This window comes from Euleptes europaea, chromosome 20 (assembly GCF_029931775.1).
Source record: "Euleptes europaea isolate rEulEur1 chromosome 20, rEulEur1.hap1, whole genome shotgun sequence".
In the NCBI taxonomy this organism is placed as follows: Eukaryota; Metazoa; Chordata; class Lepidosauria; order Squamata; family Sphaerodactylidae; genus Euleptes; species Euleptes europaea.
Window position 1 is genome coordinate 15,807,559 of NC_079331.1, and position 23,913 is coordinate 15,831,471.

Genomic DNA, 23,913 nt, shown 5'->3' on the forward strand with positions numbered 1-23,913 from the left:
CACTACACCATGCTGGGGGCGGGGGGGAATTCTGGATTCTGAATGGGCCAATACAGCCGGTTCCAACTTCTCCTCCCTGCATCAGCCTTTATCTGTCCGTGTGGCACCCTGCTTTACCTTCCAGCGCCCCGTTTACTGCCGGGTCTAGAAGAACAGACGCCCCGCATACGGTTCCGTCCGTTCAATCAGCCCAAGCAATTCGTTCCCGCAGGGACAGCGCCACGCAGCTCATCGAAAGGGCAATTTAAATATCATAACTGGAAGGCGTCGCGACGCAGTCAGCACATCAAGCCAGAGTTTTCCATCAGGGCCAGGAGCCTCCCAGGGTAGACTCCCAAAGCTTCAAAGATCTGCTTCTTCGGCTTTTAAAAAAGCCATTAATCGACCCTTTCCTTGCTCTCCCCGCATTTCATCTCTCTTATTTGTTTTCTCAGTTGCAGAGTTCGTAACCCGGAGATCAATGCATCTCAGCAAACTCAGAAGAAGATATAAGCGTGGACTAGTTTTGCTAAGGCCCCAACAAGTTTGACAAAGACTTTGCGGATAGTTAGGGTTGACAGCCTCTAGGTGGTACAATTCAAAAATGGTCCCTTGTGCTATAATAACAGAGTTGAAGGAAAATAACAAGCACTGATGGCTACTGGAAACATCAATAAGACTTGTAGAACACTACAAGCCTTCCTCATGACAGATGTGATATTATTCACTGGCATTTGAGTCAAATATACTTGCTCAAGCCACCTTAAGCCCGATGGACAAAACATCAGCGAAATAGGAAAATACCGGAATCCTATTTCGGGCTTAAAATATTCTAAGGAAATTCTCCTCAAAGTAAAGGGCAATTTAGCCCTAATTTTTGTTACAATATACTTTAAAATCAAGTTTTGGCTCAAAATTCTTCGGCTACATACAGCCAACATCGATCTGCAACTACTTTTGTCTGCAGTACCTTTCATCTGCGGCTTGGCATGCCGCTAGTGCCGCCCCAGTGAACGGATCTCCAGCCTTCACCTGGAACTTGGCAACTGGGAGACCTCACCCGGCGGAATTTATTTTCACCCCGGGACTTTGTTTGCTTCTGTTTCACTGTATAAGGTTTGATTTTTATGACTGAATTATAAAAAGTCTTATTGATGTTTCCAGTAGCCATCAGTGCTTGTTATTTTCCTTCAGCCTCTAGGTGGTGGCTGGAGATCTCCTGCTATTTCAACTGATCTCCAGCCCATGGAGATCAGTTGCCCTGGAGAAAAGGGCCCCTTTGGCAATTGGACTCGATGTCATTGAAGTCTTTCCCCTCTCCAAACCCCGCCCTCAGGCTCTGCCCCAAAAATCTCCCACCGGTGGCGAAGAGGGACCAGGCAACCCTACACAAGACTGTCCCGACCCGGACAGTCCAAGGACACCAATCTTTCCCCCTCAACAGTATAACTTGTGCATACAATCTAAACGGGAGCATCTCTGCGATAAAGGAAGCCTCTCAAAAACCTCTTCATGCGGCTTCCAGGAGGTCTCCACAAAGCATCCTTCCAAAGACTGCACACAATTATTGTGGTTGTTCTCGGTGGTCTAGGGGGAGGTAAGGGAGGTCTTGCGCCTGGCCACGCAACATTAAGCCGGCGGGCCGGTGATCAGGACCGCGGCGCGGATTTTTGTTTCTCTTCTCACGTTGGGACTCATTTAGACACATTTCCTTCCCCGCAGGCATTTTCGTGAAATCTCCTTTATTTATTTATGCTTCATTAAAACCACCCCCCTCCCCAAAAACCAACCCCACCGGCTTTGGGGAAATGCATGTTTCGGCATTAAAATCACGACCGTTACCGCAAGCCCGGCGATAGCGCCGTTCGGAAATGATTGCTCACTGATGAGGCAAGAACAATATTCTTCTTTTTTACAGCTTCTCCGTTTTTGCAAGGATTTACTTAGCAAACTAATCTCTAGAGCTGAGAAACACCTGGAGGTTTTGGGGGCGGAGCCTGAGGAGGGTGGGGTTTGGAGAAGGGAGGGGCTTCAATGCCATAGAGTCCAATGGCCAAAGCGGCCATTTTCTCCAGGGGAACTGATCGATCTCTGTCGGCTGGAGATGGGTTATAATAGCAGGAGATCTCCAGCCAGCACCTGCAGGTTGGCGACCCTATCAGGATCCCAAAGCTGAGGTGTGACTCTCTCACAGGTCGGTCACGAGGCGAGGAAGAAGGAGGAATGGAATGATCTCGGATTTGAAGAAGAACAGTTGGTTTTTATGCCCCCTTTTCTTTACCTTTAAGGAGTCTCAGAGCGGCTTACAATCATCTTCCCTTCCCCTCCCAACAACAACAGACACTTTGTGAGGTAGGTGGGGCTGAGAGAGCTCAGAGAGAACTGTGACTCGCCCAAGGTCACCCAGCAGGCTTCATGTGGAGGAGTGGGCAATCAAACCTGGTCCTCCAGATTAGAGTCCGCCGCTCTTAACCACTACACCATGCTTTGCCTCTGAATAATTTGTAGGGTTGCTAATCTTCAGGTAGGGCTTGGAGATCTCCCAGAATTACAGATGGTCCCCAGACTACAGAAATCCGTTTCCCTGGAGAAAATGGTTTCTTCGGGAGGTGGTGTAGGGTTGCCAACCTCCGGGTTGCACCTGAGATCTCCCACCGTTACAACTGACCTTCAGGTGACCAAGATCAGCTCCCTTGGAGGAATTGGATGCTCTGGAGGGTGGACTCTTATGGTCTTGTTACCCTGTTGAGGACCCTCCCTTCCCCAAACCCCATCCTCCCCAGCTTCCACCTCCAAAATCTCCAGGTATTTCACAACCTGGCCATCCTAAGGTGGTGTCTATTGTATTAAACCCTGCTGAGGTTCCCCAAACCCCACCTTTCCCAGGCCCCACTCCGGGATCTTCAGGAAGTTCCAACCTAGAGCTGGCAACTTGATGATATGTGAAATGAGGGAGGGGCTGTGGCTCATTGGTAGAGCATCTGCTTGGCCTGCAGAAGGTCCCAGGTTCAATCCCCAGCATCTCCAGTTCAAGGGACCAGGCAAGCAGGTGAGGTGAAAGACCTCTGCCTGAGACCCCGGAGAGCCGCTGCCGGTCTGAATAGACAATACTGACTTGGATTGACCAAGGGTCTGATTCAGTAGAAGGCAGCTTCACGTGTTCGTGCGACCATGAAGCAGAAAATGTTGCTCCACAATATAAAGACCCAAAAAGAAAAAAATAAATAAAGAGCAAACATATTCAGCATTAACTGACATGAGATTTTTGCATTTTCTGTCAAGGAGAAGGAAAGCAGAGCAGAAATACTTTGCAAATGGGTCCCCAAAAGTACAGTAAATTGTGAAATGAATCCTAAGGAGTGGAGGAAGTTTAAAAGTGGGCCCATTTCCAAACGTTCTAGCAAACCACCGGATAAACAGATGTGTGCGAGTCAGCTTTCAGCTGCAAGCCTATGTAGTGAGACCAGTAATTTATCTCGTTGAGTATTGCCCACTCTGACTGGCAGCTCTCTAGTGCCTGCCGGAGAGACGGCCCTGTCCCTGATCTGACTGCAGCATGCGGATCTCCACAGCAGGGCGAATAAGGGCCTTTCGGCTCAGGAAAATGCTAAAAGAGGGCAGGGGCAGAAGCCCCTCGTCCACCCACACCAAGCTCCCGATCTGAATCCGGACCTGGCACATATGGATATGTTAGATCTCCAACGTCCCATCAGACAGTAAAAGGAGCACAGTCGCCTCGATTTGTGTCAGCTATCCCGTCTACAGTTTAGGCCTCGGTGGTAGAGCATCTGCCTTGCGTGCAGGTTCGATCCCCAACACCTCCAGTTAAACTGGTCCAGGTATAGGTGATGTTAGATAGTTGATGTTAGATAGGTGATGTTAAGAACCTCTGAAATATTTCAGGGTTCCAAAATAAAAGAAAGAAAGAAAGAAAGAAAGAAAGAAAGAAAGAAAGAAAGAAAGAAAGAAAGAAAGAAAGAAAGAAAGAAAGAGAGAGAGAGAGAGAGAGAGAGAGAGAGAGAGAGAGAGAGAGAGAGAGAGAGAGAGAGAGAGAGAGAGAGAGAGAGAGAGAGAGAGATATGCTCTAGCCCCTCCCCCATTTCGCATATCATCAGGGTTGCCAACTCTGGGTTGGGAAATTCCTAAAGATCTGGGGTGCCTGTTGTAGGGAGTGGAAGGGAAGGTGATTGTAAGCCACTCTGAGACTCCTTAAAGGTAGAGAAAAACGGGATAAAAACCAACTCTTCTTGTTCTTCAAATACGAGATCATTCGATTCCTCCTTCTTCCTCGCCTTGTGACCGACCTGTGAGAGAGTCACACCTCAGCTTTGGGCTCCTGATAGGGTTGCCAACCTCCAGGTACTAGCTGGAGATCTCCTGCTATTACAACTGATCTCCAGCCGATAGAGATCAGTTCACCTGGAGAAAAATGGCCGCTTTGGCAATTGGAATCTATGGCATTGAAGTCTCCCCCCTCCCCGAATCTCGCCTTCCTCAGGCTTTGCCTCAAAAACCTCCCGCCGGTGGCAAAGAGGGATCTGGCAACCCTATTGCGTGAGCATTTTTCCAAGTTGCAAGACCCATGGTTTGTGTTATTAGTTTACACCAGGCCACACAAGATGCAAAGTTTTCTAATTTCAGATATAAAACTTCTTGTAAGATGTGTTTCCAGATGTGTTTTTTTATAATCGTGTTTTGAATTTATGACCACTGAGGACGGCCCAATGGGTCAAAAGCATATGGTCTTGTATCGGTCATTCATAATGAGTGTATCGTCAACTGGGTTTTGATATCTTGTAACAGTTTATAGTGGTGGTTTTATATGTAGCCTGCATTCCAGGCCCCGTGTTTTTAACAAACCTGTGTACACTATATAATACATATAATTATTTTATTATAGATTTTATAGTTTCCAGCTCGACCTTTGAGGCTCCCTTCCAAAATAAGAGACCAAAAGAATGAAGAGTAGGTCAAACAGCTTTACTGAGAGCCAGCGTGGTGTAGTGTTTAAGAGCGGTGGTTTGGAGCGGTGGACTGTGATCTGGAGGACTGGGTTGGTTTCCCCACTCCTACACACAAAGCCAGCTGGGTGACCTTGGGCTAGTCACGGCTCTCTTAGAGCTCTCTCAGCCTCACCTACCTCACAGAAGGGTGTCTGTGGCGGGGAGGGGAAGGGAAGGTGATTGTAAGCCGGTTTGAGTCTCCCTTAAGTGGTAGAGAAAGTCGGCATATAAAAAAACAACCCTCCTCCTCCTCCTCCTCCTCCTCCTCCTCCTCTAAGGAGCAACTCCAACATGGTTCATGTAAGCACTCTCAACTACCTGAAGTGCCTATGTGATCATGGGACCACAGGGAAGGTCTTCAAATTAACACCCTAGACTAACATATGAGAATATCTTGAAATGATAAATTCTATCATGACAACCTCTACATGGGACCCTAGTAGGGTTGCCAGCTCTGGGTTGGGAAATGCCTGGAGATTTTGGGGATGGAACCTGAAGAGGGTGGGGTTTGGGACTTGAGGAGGGACTTCAATGCCGTAGAGTCCAATTGCCAAAGCAGCCATTTTCTCCAGGGGAACTGATCTCTGTTGCCTAGAGAGCACTTGTAATAGTGGGAGATCTCCAGCCACCACCTGGAGGTTGGCGACCCTAGACTCTGGAGATCTGCTGCCAGTCAGAGCAGACAGTCTTCACTCAGACAAACCACTGGTCTGACTCAGAAAAAGGCACCTTGAATAAGGGACTTGTGACTCAGCGACAGAGCATCTTCCTGGCACACAGAAGGTCCTAGGTCCAAACCACAGCCATTCCAGTTAACAGGATTTTGTAGCAAGTAACGTGGAAGGCCCTGGAGAACGGCTGCCAGTCTGAGCAGACAAGTCCGAGCCTGAAAGACCAACAGCCTGGCTCAGTGCGAAACTGCTTCCTGTGTTCAAGAGCAGCCATTTTCCAGCCGACTCTCTCCTTGCGTGTTGAAACTGTGAGTGCTCCATCCGAAGCCATCTCATGGAGCATTTTGGCTGGGAAGTTTGGGAGAAGAGGACCGCCTCGCCAAGAACGGCTGGAGCACAGCAGCAAAACCGTCCCGGGAAGCCTACCAAACACCTGTGCCCAGCCGCAGAGATAGCCGCCCCTCCGCTCTCTTTAAACCAGTGGTTCCCAACCTTTTTTTGACCAGGGACCACTAGGACTTTTTTGCTCGGTGCAGGGACCCCAAGGTTCAAAATAAAAAATCCGAGAATTTGAAAATAAACTTTAATCATAACTGTTAGTTAAACATTAAACTTAGAATAATATTTGAATATATATATTTTATAATAGAGAACTTTTAATTGAAAATATTTATTTATTATGGGTTTATAACTTTGTTTCGCGGACCTTAATTTAGTTCTCGTGGACCCCTGGGGGTCCATGGACCCCCGGTTGGGAACCAGTGCTTTGAACGGATTGAAAGCAAACTCATGAGTTTAGAACAGCTCGCTCCCAACGACCAGAATGGATCGGCTTTCCTAATGTTTCCACACAACGTTCCCGACCGAGCTCTCTTCCTCCTTTCCCCTCTCCAGAAATTATTAGGATACTGTCACTAATGATCAGGCTCAACAAGTGAGGCGGAGCAATTTGTTACAGACACGCTGGCAAAACCGGTGCCCGGCACAGGGATGCAATGGGGGGAAGCGAAGCGAACGCCAACGAACCTTTCCGCAAATCCCGCGACGGCAAGCCAAACCCAAGGAAAGAGGCAAGTCTCCCAAACTAGCGGAGCGTTTGGCATTCGCTTTAACTTTCATACACCACCACCCATCCCCAAACGTTTCCTGCAAGCGCAGCACTCGGAGGGCTCACAAAGCGGATTAAGCAGCGAGGCGGTCTCGCCGACTTCCAGGGGATTAATCAAGGGGCAATCGGAACGGAAATTAATCTGAACAGTTAATTAATAAGCCAGGACCGGGAAGAGAGCAACCAAAGGCCTCCGTATCACAACTGCCAGTTTCCCTTCTTGGACCCCCACGGGCCAAACATGGCAGCGACGCGAGGGAGGGAGGCGGACGTCCGAGCGAGAGACGCAAGTCCACCCGCTTGCCCGTTGCCGTTCTGCTTTTTCAAGATAACCAAGTTACAGCCGAGCCGCCCACTCAAGCTATTTGTGTGTTTGTGTGTTTGTGTGTTTGTTTGTTCCAGTTTTCCACATTCGGAGGAAGAGCTAAATATGGAGCATCTTCCTGTCTTTCTGGAATAATGTCCTAGGAATGAGCCATCAGAAAGCAGAGAGGGAGAGAAAGCTAAACTGGATAATCTAGGACCTCTGACCTTGGATTGAGCCCTCCCAATGGCCTACACCATTAAGAAAAATATGGTAAGAAAAAGTGTGTTTCAAGGTGTATTGTTACATCAGCAGCCAACCGATGTCTCTGTCGTTTATTATAGCTGCAGCATTGAAAGTCAGTTTTCCCAAAACATTGGAAACCATAGAGTTTTTGGAGGAGAGTGCTAGAGCATCCCGGCGTGATGTCAACACTTCCGGGTAAACCCAGAAGTGACATCATCATGCTGAGCGTGAAGATCGCCGCCCCCAGCCCCACCTCGTGAAGCTCCCGCCAATTGCCAGGAGGGACCTGACAACCTTAACACACACAGATAAATTTCAGCTGTCCGTTTTAGGTCCTGGTTGGATATACGCATGCTAAACCATGGTTATTGGACCATGGTTCAGATGATCAGCTAATCAAAGTTTGTTAACTGAAACCATGATTTCAGCTATCTGTTTTAGGTCCTGGTTGGATATATACATGCTAAACCATGGCTACTGGACCATCGCATGTTCAGATGATCAGCTAATCAAAGTTCATTAAAATGAAAACATGATTTCATGTTACATCTGAACCAAGCCTTGTCCAGTTGTATACCACGGAAGCGAAAAAAGACTTCACACGGGAGCTTGTTCTATACCCAAGTCCTCAAAACAGGTTTCTTCTCGCTGCTTGGACTTTCCAGCTGTCCTCCCATCGCCATCCAAGTCCTGCCCATCCCACTCTTCAAGCAGTCCTTAAACAGATGTCATGGGAGATTGCTCCTCCTTCGCCACCACCCCAGCCAAGATTCAAAACAGATAAAAGGAAGTATTTCTTCACACAACACATTATTAAATTGTGGAACTCCCAGCCCCAGGATGTGGTGATGGCTGCCAACTTGGAAGGCTTGAAGAAGGGAGTGGACCTGTTCATGGAGGACAGGGCTATTCATGGCTACTATTAAAAAGTGGATACTAGTCATGATTTATACCTATTCTCTCCAGGATCAGAGGAGCAGGCCTGTTATATTAAAAAGGTAAAGGTAAAGATCCCCTGTGCAAGCACCGGGTGATTCCTGACCCATGGGGTGATGTCACATCCCGATGTTTCCAAGACAGACTTTGTTTGTGGGGTGGTTTGCCAGTGCCTTCCCCAGTCATCTTCCCTTTACCCCCAGCAAGCTGGGTACTCATTTCACCGACCTCGGAAGGATGGAAGGCGGAGTCAACCTTGAGCCGGCTACCTGAAACCGACTTCTGCCGGGATCGAACTCAGGTCGTGAGCAGAGCTTTTGACTGCAGTACTGCAGCTTAACACTCTGTGCCACGGGGCTCCTTCCTGTTATATTAGGTGCTGTAGAGCACAGGCAGGCTAATGCTGCTGCAGTCGTTTTGTTTGTGGGCTTCCTAGAGGCAACTGGTTGGCCCCTGTGTGAACCGACAGCTGGACTTGAAGGGCCTGGGTCTGATCCAGCAGGGCTTTTCTTATGTTCTTATGAGCATGCCTGTTATCTTAGGTGCTGTGAAACACAGGAAGGATGCTGCTGCAGTTGTCTTGCTTGTGGGCTTTCTAGAGGCACCTGGTTGGCCCCTGTGTGAACAGACTGCTGGACTTGGTGGACCTTGGTCTGATCCATCAGGGTTTTTCTTATGTTCTTATGAACATGCCTATTCTATTAGGTGCTGTAGAGCACAGGCAGGATGGTGCTGCTGCAGTCGTCTTGCTTGGGGGCTTCCTAGAGTCCCCTGGTTGGCCACTGTGTGAACAGACTGCTGGGCTTGATGGGCTCGGTCTGATCCAGCAAGGCTTTTCTTATGTTCTATGCTCTAAGCTGCACATATTCCCTCTCCCTCTGCAATTTTCTCCTGCAGCTCAGTCCCTCCCCACACACGTTTGTGTTTTTATCTCCTCTCGCCGTTCTTCCCCCCAGAATTCTTCCTCCGGAAAGGAGGCGGTTAAAATAGCTTTTAATAATAATTTTTAAAGATTTCATCTCATCGGGCTACGTTTTGACTCCGGTCTCTTTCCCCTGAGACGAGACATTCTGCCACCTAAGGTGGCGGCTTCCAACTTCATTAAAACCGCCATACGTTTAAGGAATAATAATAATAATCATAATCAGATTCTTTGAAACACCCAAAAAGACTGATAACTTTATTCAGGCTTTATTGACCCCAAACTAGCAATCCCCCAGAATGCTTTTGGAAGACTTCTGGATTCTCATTAACTTCACTATTACTGCTATTGTTGGAATTTCCCCCTTCACATTCCTTCAGCGGATGCCTTAATTGTCCTGATGCCTAGAGAGCAGCTTATATTATGCTTTTTTATAGGTCACAAATTAATATTGTGTCCTGACAGGCTTCTGCCGGAGCTGTGGAAAGTATAAGAACCAAGCAGATACCATGAAGGGCAATTCAGCAAAGAACAAAAGAAAAGTTGTTGAAATAAAGGTTGAGGAGTCAACGGAGGCTAGGGTTGCCAGGTACCCCCTGGCCACTGGTGGAGGAAGGGGGGTAGAGTTGCAACATTAGGGTTCCCAGGTCCCTCTTCACCACCGGCAGGAGGTTTTTGGGGTAGAGCCTGAGGAAGGCGGGGTTTGGAGAGGGGAGGGACTTCAATGCCATAGAGTCCAATTGCCAAAGCGGCCCTTTTCTCCAGGGGAACTGATCTCTATCGGCTGGAGATCAGTTGTAATAGCAGGAGATCTCCAGCTAGTACCTGGAGGTTGGTAGCCCGATGCCACATATAGGTTGGGAAACTCCTGGGAATTTGGGGATGGAGCCTGGAGGATTGCAGGCATTATACCCCATTTAAGTCCCTCCCCTCCCGAAACCCCGCTCTCCTCAGGTTCCACCCCCCCCCCAAATCTCCATGTGTTTCCCAATCTGGAGCTGGCAACCCTATGATTGGAGAAGGGGGTCTTGTATGTTTTTGACTCTGATGCCCTTCAATGTATTGTTTGCTAGAAGGGTCCCAAAACTCGATGAGCCCATGGGCACTTTTATATTTTTGAGAAAGGGTAGTGGTATTTGCCTGCCCATGGAAGACAATTCTCCGCCCTTGGCCCCAACCCACCGCCTTTGAGAAACTGAGAAGAGTTGGTTTTTCTATGTCAATTTTCTCTACTTTTAAGGAGAATCAAACCAGCTTACAATCACCTTTCCTTCCCATCCCCACAACAGACACCTTGTGACGTAGGTAGGGCTGAGAGAGTTCGGAGAGAACTGTGACTAGCCCAAAGTCACTCAGCTGGCTGGATGTGGAATGGGGAAACCAACCCAGTTCTCCAGATTAGAGTCCACCGCTCCTAACTACTACACCACACCACTCTGAGGAGGAAGAAGAAAAGAAAGGATGGAAAATGGCCTCCATAGTGAATAGGGTTACCAGGTCCCTCTTCGCCACCGATGGGAGATTTTCCAGGCAGAGCCTGAGGAGGATGGGGTTTGGGGAGGGGAGGGACTTTAATGCCATAGAGTTCAATTGCCAAAGCAATTTGTGAACTGATCTCAATTGGCTGGAGATTAGTTGTAAAGCAGGAGATCTCTAGCTAGTACCTGGAGGTTGGCAACCCTAATAGTGAAGCTACAGACATTTCCCCTGTCTCTATGTCTTTTATCATAGAGACTAGGGGAAATTCCAGCAGTATTACCCAGACATGGCATCACATCCCCCTCCAAACGCTGCTCTCAAAATCTCCCAGTATTTGCTGATGCAGAGAGAGCTGGCAACCCCACACCACAATATGGCTGCCACAGGGGACAGAGCCAGAAGGGTTCACTCATTGCTAATCTGAGGTGCTCAACTGTGGCAGGAGCAAGGCCATTGATTTGATGAATCCGCAACATTTCATAGGCTGCATTAGCACCCCGGGCAGAAAACCGGCCATTTCCGGCACTCTTTTGCAACCTTGCCTTTCCATTTTGAATCCCGCCTGCATAATTTTACCATAAACGCATGCAAATGTGTTGTCCAGTCAAGGACCTTTCTGCTCGAACGGCTGTAAACATACTGTTTTAATGCACTGACTCATTGAGGAAAGCGCGTCGCCGCCACCACCACCCCGGCCCCCAGACATGAAATTCAAATGTCCATCAGCACAATGGGAGATACTGCAAGTAATCTCCTTTGTGGGGCCAATCAGATCGTAACGAGGGCCATAAAAAGTGGGAAGATATTGTTATACTCTTACCCAGGGTAATGTCTGTACACACACCACGCAGCTTAAACAGCCTTTATATTGGGAAGAACGCCCAAGATCCCAGACACCAAAGATTTGTTTCTCTGTTTATGTTCAAGAGCATTAACCACTTCCCAAGACAACCAACCTGTCCCCCTTTGAATAATGTCAACTGGAGGATGCGCAATACTGGAAGCACAAGGAAGCATGAGAACAAGTTCTTGGTGTCGGCAGCTTACTGGAATCACAGGGAATGAGGCGCTGACCAACCCATAGTTGAAAAGAACTGCAATTAAACTAAAAGAGTCCCATGAACACACATGAAGAAGCCTTAGACTGAATCAGACCATCAGTCTATCAAGGTCAGTACTGTATATTGACTCTCCAGGACCTCAGACAGAAATCTTTCACATCACCTACTACACGGTCCTTTTGACTGGAGGTGCCAGGGATTGAACCTGGGATGGGGATACCAGCCTCCAACCTGGAGCCCATGGAAACCATGTTTAGAATCACTGGAGTACAGAATGGAGATAATGACTATAGGACACTTGACAATGGCCCTGAGGATGTTCTAGCACTGGGGCCTGTTGCTTCTCTTTGCTGTTCATGGTAAACCCACACTTGTGAAAGGGTTATTTAGCGTTGCTGGCAACCACAAGAGTTGCCAGTTCTTGCTTGGGAAATTCCTGGAGATTTTGAGGCAGTGGCCCAGGGAGGGGCAGTAGGGACCTGCTATCACTCTAGGATTTCCATTTCTCCTAGACTCCATGGTATACCACAGAGTCCTCCCTCTGAAGGGCATGAGCCTCTAGGGAAACTCATTTCTATAGTCTGGAAATCAGTTGAACTTCCAGGAAAACTCCAGGCCCTACCTAGAGGTTGGTTACTCTAGAAACTGCATCTATCACATATGTATGGTCAATTTAAAAAAATAAAATAAATCAGTAAGTTATTTATTTTAGAATCCTTATTTATTTTGAATCCTGCATTCTTGGTCCATTATGCTTATCAAGGTGGCTTATAATAAAACCAGACATTATACAGAAAAGGAGCGAAATACACATTTCAGTCCTTGTAAAAATCACCAGCAAAAATATTTTTTGTTTAAAAAATTCCACTGATAGCCTAAAAAAAATTAAAATCTGCAGTAGATAAAAAAGAAAAAGGAAATAGCAAATGATATAAACCACTACTACAAACAAATAATCTCTTAAAACCAGCCAACCTAGCAACATGACCTCCCCATAGATCTACTAAAAGTGGGACAATTTAAAAGCATCTCAAAAATGCACAGCACATAAAACCACAATTGTTTGTGGCTTTTGTTTCAAGGCTATGTTGCATCGCAGGGCACAGAAAGACGCACAAACCAATGTTCATTTCCACCCTCTCCGCACCTCGATCAATATTCTTATTCCGTCTCCTGAATATACATTTTGTTAAAACCCCTGCATTCTCAGCATGTGGCAGAGGAAAAGTACAAGCCTTTACTTCATTCTTTGTAACTAGTACCGGGAGGGGAGACATTTCTAGAAACGCCATTATTTAAATGCAATAAAGATAACAGAGTGAAGGAAGTAAGAAAACAGGGCATTTATAAAGAACTAACCATGCCTGGTCTGACTTGATCCTTTTTAAAGCAGAATTACCAGATTAGTTTATGCAGTGTATGGGAGACCTGTTGTGATATCCCCCACATGCATCATCTTGGGGTATATAATGTCAGACGAGGGAGCCCCGTGGGGCAGAGCAGTAAGCTGCAGCACTGCAGTCAAAAGCTCTGCTCATGACCTCAGTTCGATCCCAACGGGAGTCGGTTTCAGGTAGCCGGCTCAAGGTTGACTCAGCCTTCCATCCTTCCAAGGTCGGTAAAATGAGTACCCAGCTTGCTGGGGGTAAAGGGAAGATGACTGGGGAAGGCACTGGCAAACCACCCCGTAAACATAGTCTGCCTAGTAAACATCGGGATGTGACATCACCCCATGGATCAGGAATAACCCAGTGTTTGCACAGGAATGACCCAGTGTTTGCACCTTTGCCTAACCATGCCTGGTCTGACTTGATACTTTTTAAAGCAGAATTACCAAATTAGTTCATGCACTGTACGGGAGACCTGTTGTGATATCCCCCACATGCATCATTTTGGGGTCTATGATGTAATTGGCAAGACCTGAACAAGGCTGTCAAAGATAGGACATTTTGGAGGACATTGATTTATAGGGTGGCCATGGGTCGGAAGCGACTTGACAGCACTTAACGCAACACACACACAATGTAAGACGAGGGAGCCCCATGGTGCAGAGCGGTAAGCTGCAGCACTGCAGTCAAAAGCTCTGCTCACGACCTGAGTTCGATCCCGACGGAAGTTGGTTTCAGGTAGCTGGCTCAAGGTTATTGACTCAACCTTCCATCCTTCCGAGGTCGGTAAAATGGGCACAGCTTGCTGGGGGTAAAGTGTAGACGACTGGGGAAGGCAATGGCAAATCACCCCGTAAACGTAGTCTGCCTAGTAAATGTCGGGATGTGACATCACCCCGTAGGTCAGTAATAGTCTGGTGCTTGCACAGAGGACTACCTTTACCTTTTTTAAATGTAAGATCTAAATGTAATAATGGGGGGAGGGGATGACATGAAAGGAGAGTTCAGCCAAGGAAAACATAATGTGCTGGATCTTATGTATCTATTCTGCTAACAGCAGCAGAGCATCCCACTATAAGGTTGCCAACCCCAGGTAGGAGCTGGAGATCTCCTGCTATTACAACTGATCTCCAGCCATCAGTTCACCTGGAGACAAGGGCTGCTTTGGCAACTGGACTCTATGGCATTGAAGTCCCTCCCCTCCCCAATCCCCACCCTCCTCAGGCTCCGCCCCAAAAACCTCCCACCAGTGGCAAAGAAGGACCTGGCAACCCTATCCCACTAGCACTAGGGCCCCTTGTCCTGGAAGAAGAGGCCTGTTCCACCCGAAGAAACCTCCTTGTGCTTGCAGAAGGCTCTTCTGGTAGAAGAACGCATTCAGCAAATAATCAAGAAAACACTTGATAGTCTTCTCAGAGCAGTCTGGTCTTAGAAATGGTAGACTCCTTGCATAGGAATCAGCTTAACAAGTGGAACTCCGTGACTCAGAAAGGGAAGAACATTTTTACAGAAGAAGAATGAAACAAAAGGAACCAAGAAAACCAAAGAATGACTACACTTAGTAGTTAATAACAAACTCTTAAATGGGATACGGAAAGAACAGGGCAACCAATGAAGAGGAAGTAATATAGGAATAACACGATCATATTTCTAGGCAGAGAAAATGTCAAGCAGCCAAATGGAAACCTAAGAAATCCCGAATAGGTAATTAATGACAATAATCTAAGAAGCACAATTTTTTTAAGCAAATGAACTAAAAGAATGAACCACATCAACAGAAAGAAAACAGCAGATATGAGAGAGATTCACGGCCCATTTCTGAGAATTTGGGCAAGAGTGCTTAGGATCTCGCCGCCAGCGTAAGTGCGTGTAATCACGCGATTACACACACTTACGCTGGCGGGGAGGGCGGCTTCCTATCTCGGTTCGGCTTTTTAGCAGTCGCAGCCTCACTGTTCCCTATGGGGCGAAAGCCCCCGGTTAAACCAAAAAAAGCCACAAAACGGCTTTATTTTGTTTAACGGCGTACAGGAATCGGCTTAGCAAGAGGCGTGGCTGCGCCTCTTCCCCGCTGTCCCCGTACGCCGCCAGCTCAGGAATGGGCTGTAACAGTGCAATCCTATGCAGAATTACTCTAATATGAGGCCACTGAGTTTAATGGGTTTAGAATGGAGAAACTCTTCATAGGATTGCGCTGCAACATATTTCCAGCGGCTTGTTTAAACAAATATAACCAATACAAAAAATAATTTAAGTAAATACCAAGTTTCAGAGGGTAAGCCATGTTGGTCTTCAGTGGAACTGCTAGATTCGAGTCCAGTAACTCCTCGAGAAGGTATCTAACAAAGGGAGCATTGACTCTCGAAAGCTTACACCCCCCAAATCTTGTTTGTCCCTTAGGAGCTACTGTACTCGAATCTAAGAAATACCAAGGTTACTAGCAGGAAAAGCAGAGGATGCCAAAAAGAGATTCAGGTCTGGTCTAAATGATATCATGTTCAAAGTTAGTGAGAGGATGTCTGGTATGAGTGATTGTGTTAATATTGAAGAGCACTGTTTTGGTGTAAAGGATTTTTTTAAAAAAAAAAAAATGCATTGCAATGTTTCCTTCCCACCCTTCTCTTGGCACTTTGGAATTTTTGTATCCCATAAATCATTGTTAACTTTCTAAGGAAGTTGTAGAAGCCAGTACTTTGAAGGACACACATACACACAGAAGGCTAGGTTGAGTCTGTTCTTCCAGATGGCTTAGGAGCAGAACTTAATGGCTGGCAGATACTAAAAGCTTCATCTACCAGGAGCATAATACAAATGTTCACAAGGCCACGGTATAAAACGAACACATGAAAGCATCGTGGGATACCCTACCATCTCAATGCACCAAATAGACACAGTAATGCTTCTAAAAATATATATATCATGTGAGAACAGAAATTTCCATGTGGTATAACTTTTAGACTGCAGGGTCTCCACCCCGTAGCTTGTGAACTACTAGTAGCTCATTGGCTGCTTCAGAGTTGCTTATCTACACCCTAGAAGAAACAGAAGTGGGGGGTGCATCAATACAGAGTCCAGGAAGAGAAAAATAAAACAGAGGTGCAGTGGGAAAATATATATTTTATTTGTATCTGTAGATCCCTACATGTTTTGCATGCTGCTTCACCAGGGGATCTGTAAAGCAGCCGTTTCTCTGTGTGTTCCCACAGTGATAATACAATGTTATCCTAAAATATGTATTTTCCCACTGTACCTCTGAAGACTCAGGAAAGACTAGGAAAAGATCTGCTCTAGGTTTTCTTTAAAGCTGCTATTGCATAGGGTTTTTAATTTGTGTTGCTTAGGTAATCGCTGCATTGCTGGTTCTCTTCCGCGTTTGTCTTCTCTTTCTAGGACAGAACAAAACTCAGTACCATGTTGGGAAGGAGGAAAGTAACTCTAAATATTTTTCATGACTCAGAAGTAAAATGATAAAGTTCCCCTGTGCAAGCACCGGGTCATTCCTGACCCATGGGGTGACGTCACATCCCGACGTTTACGAAGCAGACTTTGTTTATGGGGTGGCTTGCCAGTGCCTTCTCCAGTCATCTTCCCTTTACCCCCAGCAAGCTGGGGACTCATGTTACTGACCTCGGAAGGATGGCAGGCTGAGCCAACCTTGAGCCGGCTACCTGAAACCAACTTCCGTTGGGATCGAACTCAGGTCGTGAGCAGAGCTTGGACTGCAGTACTGCAGCTTACCACTCTGCGCCACAGGGCTCTGACTCAGAAGTAGCTCTCATTAAAGAAAAGGTTGGTGACCCTGATTCAGCCCAAGCATGTGAGTTAGGGTTGCCAGCTCAGGATTGGGACATCCCTGGAGATTTGGGGGGTGGGGTCTGAGGAGGGTGGGGTTTGGGGAAGGGAGGGACTTCAGTGGGGTGTAATGCCATAGAGCCCACCATCCAAAGCAACCATTTTCGCCCAGTGGACAGATCTCTGTCACATGGAGATCAGTTGTAATAGTAAGAGATCTCCAGTCACCACCTGGAGGCTGGCAATCTGACATGTGACTTGCCCAACTCCATGGGCCCCCCAGGGCCCCTGGAATTTTGATCCTACACCTCTTTAACTCTGAGAAGTGTGTACTGATAGTAAAAATGGTAATTGAACTGGAGTGCCCAGGAACAAGGCCACGCTACCCCATCTTGCTCAGTGTCAGACTGGATATGCCGGGGATTGAACCTGGGACCTTCTGCATGCAATGCAGGCGCTCTACCATTCACCCACAGACTTTCTCACATGAGTTTCATTTTATTGTAGAAGAGTACCAGGGGATAGGGCGGTGCACCATTTCCCGGTATTTTTCGGGTTCGGGTTTAATAAACCCGGAAATTTTCATGAAATAAAATAAATATATATATAAGGATTTGGATTTTTCAAATAACCGAAGATTTTCGGGTTTATTAAAACCGAACCCAAAATTATGCATCACAGAGCTTAATGCTGGGCACTGCTGATCCCAGCGTTCAGTTCTGCGCCGTCTACAGCCTCTGAAATCCACGTGCATTTTGCAGTGGGGTTTTCCCCCGGTTCGGCTTTAGCCAAATGCACACCCCTACCAGGGGGTGTTGAAACGGTGGGTCGTACTAAACACTGTGACCTGCCTCTCAGCAGCTAGAAATAACCTTGCAATTCTCTACATGCAGATTCGCTAGCGTATTTATTTTAAAGGCCGTAAAATAAGAAAGAGAAGGATTCATGTGGGGGGGGGGGCAAAAATTGATCTCAAGGATTCTGCAGCCTTTTGTCCATGCTTTCTCAACCTTCGACACTTTCTCCTTCTCCTTATTGGTAAACTTAGCTGCTTCGGCTTGATTAAAAACCATAATCACAGCCTAATAAATGACCCTGTGCTTGCTAGTCTTTGTAAATTATTGTGTTTTTCCAACACAATGAAACAACAAGGTCTTTGTAAAAAGGGATGCCTACAGATTGGTGGGGGGAGGAATATAGCACTGACTTGGGTGAATTCCTGAAGGTACACTCCGCCAGACCTCCCCATCATTTCTTTATTTTAGAAAAAAATCTGTCCTCCCCTGTTTTCTCTCTCTTAGCTTTTTCTACCACAAGGGTTGTTTTGAGTAGGGTTGCCAGGTCCCTTCTTTGCCGGTGGCCGGAGGTTTTGGGGCAGAGCCTGAGGAGGGTGAGGTTTGGGGAGGGGAGGGGCTTCAACACCATAGAGTCCAATGGCCAAAGTGTCCATTTTGTCCAGGTGAACTGACCTCTGTTACCTGGAGATTGGTTGCAATAGCGGGAGATCTCCAGCTAGTCCCTGGAGACTGAGCAAGGAATAGAGGAACCCGTGGAGGTCCAATTCTCTTCTGGGGAGGTGTTCCACCCATGGGAAATTATACTAATGGTTGGCAATTCGCTGGTGCAGATAATGTATCCAAATAAGGAGACCAACTAGCTGATGAAGCTTGCGAAACGCACACCAATGTAGAGGTGGCGTCCATGTTGGGCTTTGCCTTTCGCTCTACCTTATTTTCTGCCTTCTTTTTGGAGGTCACATAGTGAGCTCCGGCTGGGGCATTTGTCCAATTGCTCTCAACACTTGGAACTCTGAATCTACTCTTCTCCATTTTTCCTTTGGAATAAGTGAGTCATTGGGGTGTTCCCTACACCGACGGATATTGTCCACTGAAAGCCAAGAGAGACTCTTCTATATGGACATTCATATTTCCAATACAGATGTTCTCTGCATTTGATGTTTAGTTGTATTCTAGAGTGTGATTTGTAGTTTGTGCGTTGGGAATTCTGACTATGGTTCTATGAGTATCTATTGTAGATTAGAGGTAGTGTGGCTAGCTATTTAGTAAGTGCATGAATAAATAATTGTTGTTAAGGCATCTTTATTAGTTGGTGAGTTTGTTAGAATTATTAGCTTGCGCCTTAGTGCTGTTCTTTTTCTCCCAACACAGTCCCTGGAGGTTAGCAGCCTTAGTCGTGAGGATTAAAAAAAGAGGAAGGGGAAACCATTTACGCCCCCGCACGTTTTTTTGGAAGAAGACAAAAGAAATATAACGGGCGTACCATGGGCAAAGTTAACGTTACCAAAGCAGAACACTTGGATCCCTACGAATCAAGCAGTTGGGCTGGCAAGATTTCAGTCGAGGCCGGATCGAAAAGCAGCCTTTTCTTAGCCGGTATAAGGAGAGAGGAGGAAAGACACCTCTGCCCAAGGACGGCACCCTCCCCGGCTCCTGCCACGATGGCGCCACTTAGCCTAATGATTATTAAGTCCTGTCAGCGGATATCAAAACCCGCTGAATGCTCCTCTCCAGGCAGGCGCTCCGAAAGCCTCCGAGACGGCCCAGCTTAACGGGCCTGCATTATCCCCCGGGGAAATTGCGGATGTCACGAGAGCTTTTAGGGGATCAGAGGGAAATTGTCTCGTCGGCGACAAAAGGGACGGCCACGTTGCCCCCCACTTCTGGCAGCTGTCTCGGGGAGATGGGCTTTTGTGCGAATGGCAGACGCTGAGCCGAGCCAGGCAGAGGCAGCTCCTGTTGGGTGCAGAGCGCGGGCGTCAGCCGGCTGGATCCCGAGCCAGTGTTGCCGAAGTCGAGGCTGCGAATCAAAGCCACAAAGCAAAGTCCGTTCCTCTCTCATCCCACAGAGACATGGGACCACTTTGCACGTCTTTGTAGGGTTGCCAGGTCCCTCTTGGCCACTGGTGGGAGGTTTTTGGGGCAGAGCCTGAGGAGGGTGGGGTTTGGGGAGGGGAGGGACTTCAATGCCATAGAGTCCAATTGCCAAAGCGGCCATTTTCTCCAGGGGAACTGAACTCTATCAGTTGGAGATAGGGTAGTCAGGTGCCGCTTTGCCATTGGCGGGAAATTTTTTGGGCGGAGCTTGGGGAGGGAAGGGTTTAGGGAGGGGAGGTATGTCGATGCCATAGAGTCCAATTGCCAAAGCAGCCATTTCCTCCAAGGGAACTGATGAGATTGGGCTAGCCTGCACTATTCAGCTCATGGTGCCAGAATGTGCTCAAGATGCCAGAATGATATTATGTTAACTGTTCAGGTATTTCTACCCACAGGTTTTCCCCATTGGAGATTAGGGTTGCCAAATCTGAGTTTGGGGGTGGAGCCTGAGGAGGGACTTCAATGCCATAGAGTCCAATGGCCAAAGTGGCCATTTTCTCCAGGGGAACTGATCTCCATCAGCTGGAGATCAGCTGAAATAGCAGATCTCCAGCCACTACCTAAAGGTTGTCAACCCTAACTATCCACAAAGTCCCTGTCAAACTTGTTGGGACCTTAGCAAAACTGGGGAGGGGAGGGACTTCAATGCCATAGAGTCCAATGGCCAAAGAAGCCATTTTCTCCAGGGGAACTGACCTCAACCAGGTGGATATCAGTTGTAATAGCAGATCTCCAGCTAGTACCTGGAGGATGGCAACCCTACCACCATGTGAACGTCATGGCAGAATCAACTCAAGTTTTCAACTCTTAGCCTGATACTCTAAGCACTGTGTGATTCCCCCCCACCCCCACTTGAGTCAAACAGTACAGTCCAAGAAAAGTTTTCCTAGCTCATCCATGGCATGCGAAGGCCCAGCCCGAGTCTTTTTATTTCAAAGAGATAAAACAAAATCCTTCCTAGGAGAGATGTAATGCCCACCTGGGCGCTCCCTCAATAGACCCTTGCCAGGGCACACCGACACAAAGGCAAAATAAGACGTGGCCCCAAGCATTTCATTTCATTCCCCCCATTTCCAGCACACGTTGTCCAGAGAAGCCTTTTTAAAAGCAATGTTTGACCATCAATGTGCCATCTCTGTCTCTCTCTCTTTTCTTTTTTACCGCCTCAAAAGCTCACATCTTTTAATGCCTTCACACCTGAGGGAGCTGGGAACATCCTGACCTAAAATTAATTTACTTCCCCCATTCTTCCCCCCCCCCTCAGTTTTTTTCCCTGTCTGGGGAAAAAGTTAAGTTGATAGCTCTACTTAAGGGCATTTACAGAAAAGCCGAAGACGGGGTGAGAAACACCGGGTGTCAGGTTGGGTTCACATGCGCAGGTCAGTGAGTTGACCTCCCCATTCCCCCGGTTACCCTTGCTTTATGCCCAGAGGAAGGCAAAAACCTCCAAGAGACAGCGTGGTGTAGTGGTTAAGAGCGGTGGTTTGCAGCAGTGGACTCTGATCTAGAGAACCGAGTTTGATTCCCCACTCCTCCACTCTTACCGCCCAGCCATGGGCCCTTCCCAAGGGGAGGCGTTCTACGATTCTTCACCCTGACTCCTGGCCTTCTTCTCCCCTTCCCCCAGGCTCTGGCAACAGCTGCGTAATTGGGAAGCTCCGCATGAAGCTAGTTAGCGATGCTCTGCCAGTTCCTTCCAGCCCTCATTAACTCCTTGACCCCACCGGTTTGTCGATGCCCGGCTGAGTCTCCTTTACTTACATTGTGCTTGGGGAGGAGGTGGAAATCTGCACCAGAATCAGGTTTGAGATTCAGATGACTTTGGATGGGGTTTTTCTTTAGAATCCAGCAGTTGCAAACCCTTTGCTTCGGTCTGACTTCAGTAGAGAACCCTGCCCATTTCATACTGTCAGAAACATGAACATCAGTAGGATTGCCAACCTCCAGGTACTAGCTGGAGACCTCTGCCTGAGACCATGGAGAGCAGCTGCCGGTCTGAGTAGACAATACTGGCTTCGATGGACCAAGGGTCTGATTCAGTATAAGGCAGCTTCATGTGTTCATGTGTTCAACTGAACTTATGGAAAGAGGCCATGGCTCAGTGGTAGAGCATCTGCTTGGCATGCAGAAGGTCCCAGGTTCAATCTCTGGCATCTCCAGTTAAAGGGACTAGGCAAGTAAGGGATGTGAAAGACCTTTGCCTGAGACTCTGGAGAGCCACTGCCGGTCTGAATAGACAATACTGACTTTGATGGACCAAGTGTCTGATTCAGTAGAAGGCAGCTTCATATGTTCATGTGAAGGTACTTTTAGGGGAGGGGCTGTGGCTCCATGGTAGAGCATCTGCTTGATATGCAGAAGGTCCCAGGTTCAATCCCCGGCATCTCCAGTTAAAGGGACTAGGCAGGTAGGTGATGTGAAAGACCTCTGACTGAGACCCTGGAGAGCCGCTGCTGGTCTAAGCAGACAATACTGACTTTGATAGACCAAGTGTCTGATTCAGTAGAAGGCAGCTTCATATGTTCATGTGAAGGTACTTTTAGGGGAAGGGCTGTGGCTCCGTGGTAGAGCATCTGCTTGGCATGCAGAAAGTCCCAGGTTCAATCCCCGGCATCTCCAGTTGAAGGGACTAGGCAGGTAGGTGATGTGAAAGACCTCTGACTGAGACCCTGGAGAGCCGCTGCCAGTCTGAGTAGACAATACTGACTTTGATGGACCGAGGGTCTGATTCAGTAGAAGGCAGCTTCATGTATTCATGTATCTTCTGCTATTACAACTGATCTCCAGCCAATAGAGATCAGTTCACCTGGAGAAAATGGCTGCTTTGGCAATTGGACTCTATGGCATTGAAGTCCCTCCCCTCCCCAAACTCCACCCTCCTCAGGCTTTGCCCCCAAACCTCCTACCAGTGGCGAAGAGGGACCTGGGAACCTGAAGCATCAGGGGGTTGTCTCATTCCTAAAACTCCCAAGGGGAGAGAGGAAAGGATGGGATGACGTTTGGGTAGCCAGATCCAGGTTGGGAAATACCTGGAGGTTTTGTGGGTGGAGCCTGAGGAGGGCAAGGTTTGGGGAGTGGAGGGACTTCAGCGGGGTATAACGCCATACAGCCCACCTTCCAAAGCAGCCATTTTCTCCAGGGGATCTCTGTTGAACTTTTGCGTGACGTCTCTGTTGTGACCCGTAGGGAAAAGATCGCACCGGAGGGAATTATATAGAATCTCCCAACAGAAACCTATCTTCCTCGCTTCCCAGGCAAGGCAGGTTCGGGGAAGAACAGGCTGGAGCCCACCCCTACTCCTGATCTGGCCAGGGCTGGTGAGGCCTGGCCTGACCAAGTGACTTTGATGTCATATCCAGTCCTCGTAACAATTGACGCTGACACCCCTGGCCTAAAGGGTTCAAGGGAGCATCTTCAGTTTGTGTGCCTGCCGTTCCTGCTTTTAGCGAGAGCTGGAACGGGGAGCACAGACTTAGCCCCCAACGGGCACCGCTCAAGCCTCCAGTTCAAGACCCAATGAAGGCTTCGCTCAGTCCTGATGGTTAGAAGCTCTGGCTAGCAGTCCGAAGAATTGCTGAGGGAGGCCAAAAGAATGCAGCCGTCTCAACGACATTTCCCAGGGCCATCCTTCGTATCTGTAACACAGTATTTGCACCGTGATATCACACTGAACTGCAGCGTAGTCTCCTAGGACACACAGGCTCAGTGTTTAAGGGGGGGGAAGCGAGGAAAATGGGTTTCTGTTGGGAGATTCTATATAGTTCCCTCCGGTGCAATCTTTTTCCTACGGGTCACAGCAGAGACGTCGCGCAAAAGTTCAAGCGCGGTTATTGGTTTTTACGACCCCCAGATTGTGTTTGCTTTAATGGATGGCGAGACACTTGCAAACGGGGACCAGGCCGTTTTTACGACGCCGAAATCAAAAAATATATATCTTCAATTTGGCAAGAGATAAAGCACTTAACGGCTCGGAATCCCTGCTGAAGCCTCTCCTCGGGTTCAAGCGCCGGTGAAAAAGAAGCCACGCCGAGCAAACGGGCCGGTCTGCAAAGCTTTTAAAACCCGATAAAGCGATCCAAATGCAGAAAAGGCCGTAACCCTGACAAGTTCCAAATGCCCCGAAGCTCCGC

The 23,913-nt window shown here is 47.8% G+C and overlaps 1 protein-coding gene across 1 annotated transcript in view; it reads right to left on the bottom strand.

Annotated features, from left to right (window-relative positions):
* The window catches only part of NTRK3 (neurotrophic receptor tyrosine kinase 3), a 363,948-nt gene that overhangs the window by 175,526 nt on the left and 164,509 nt on the right, over nucleotides 1-23,913 (bottom strand). The gene's annotated exons all lie outside the window — the stretch shown is intronic.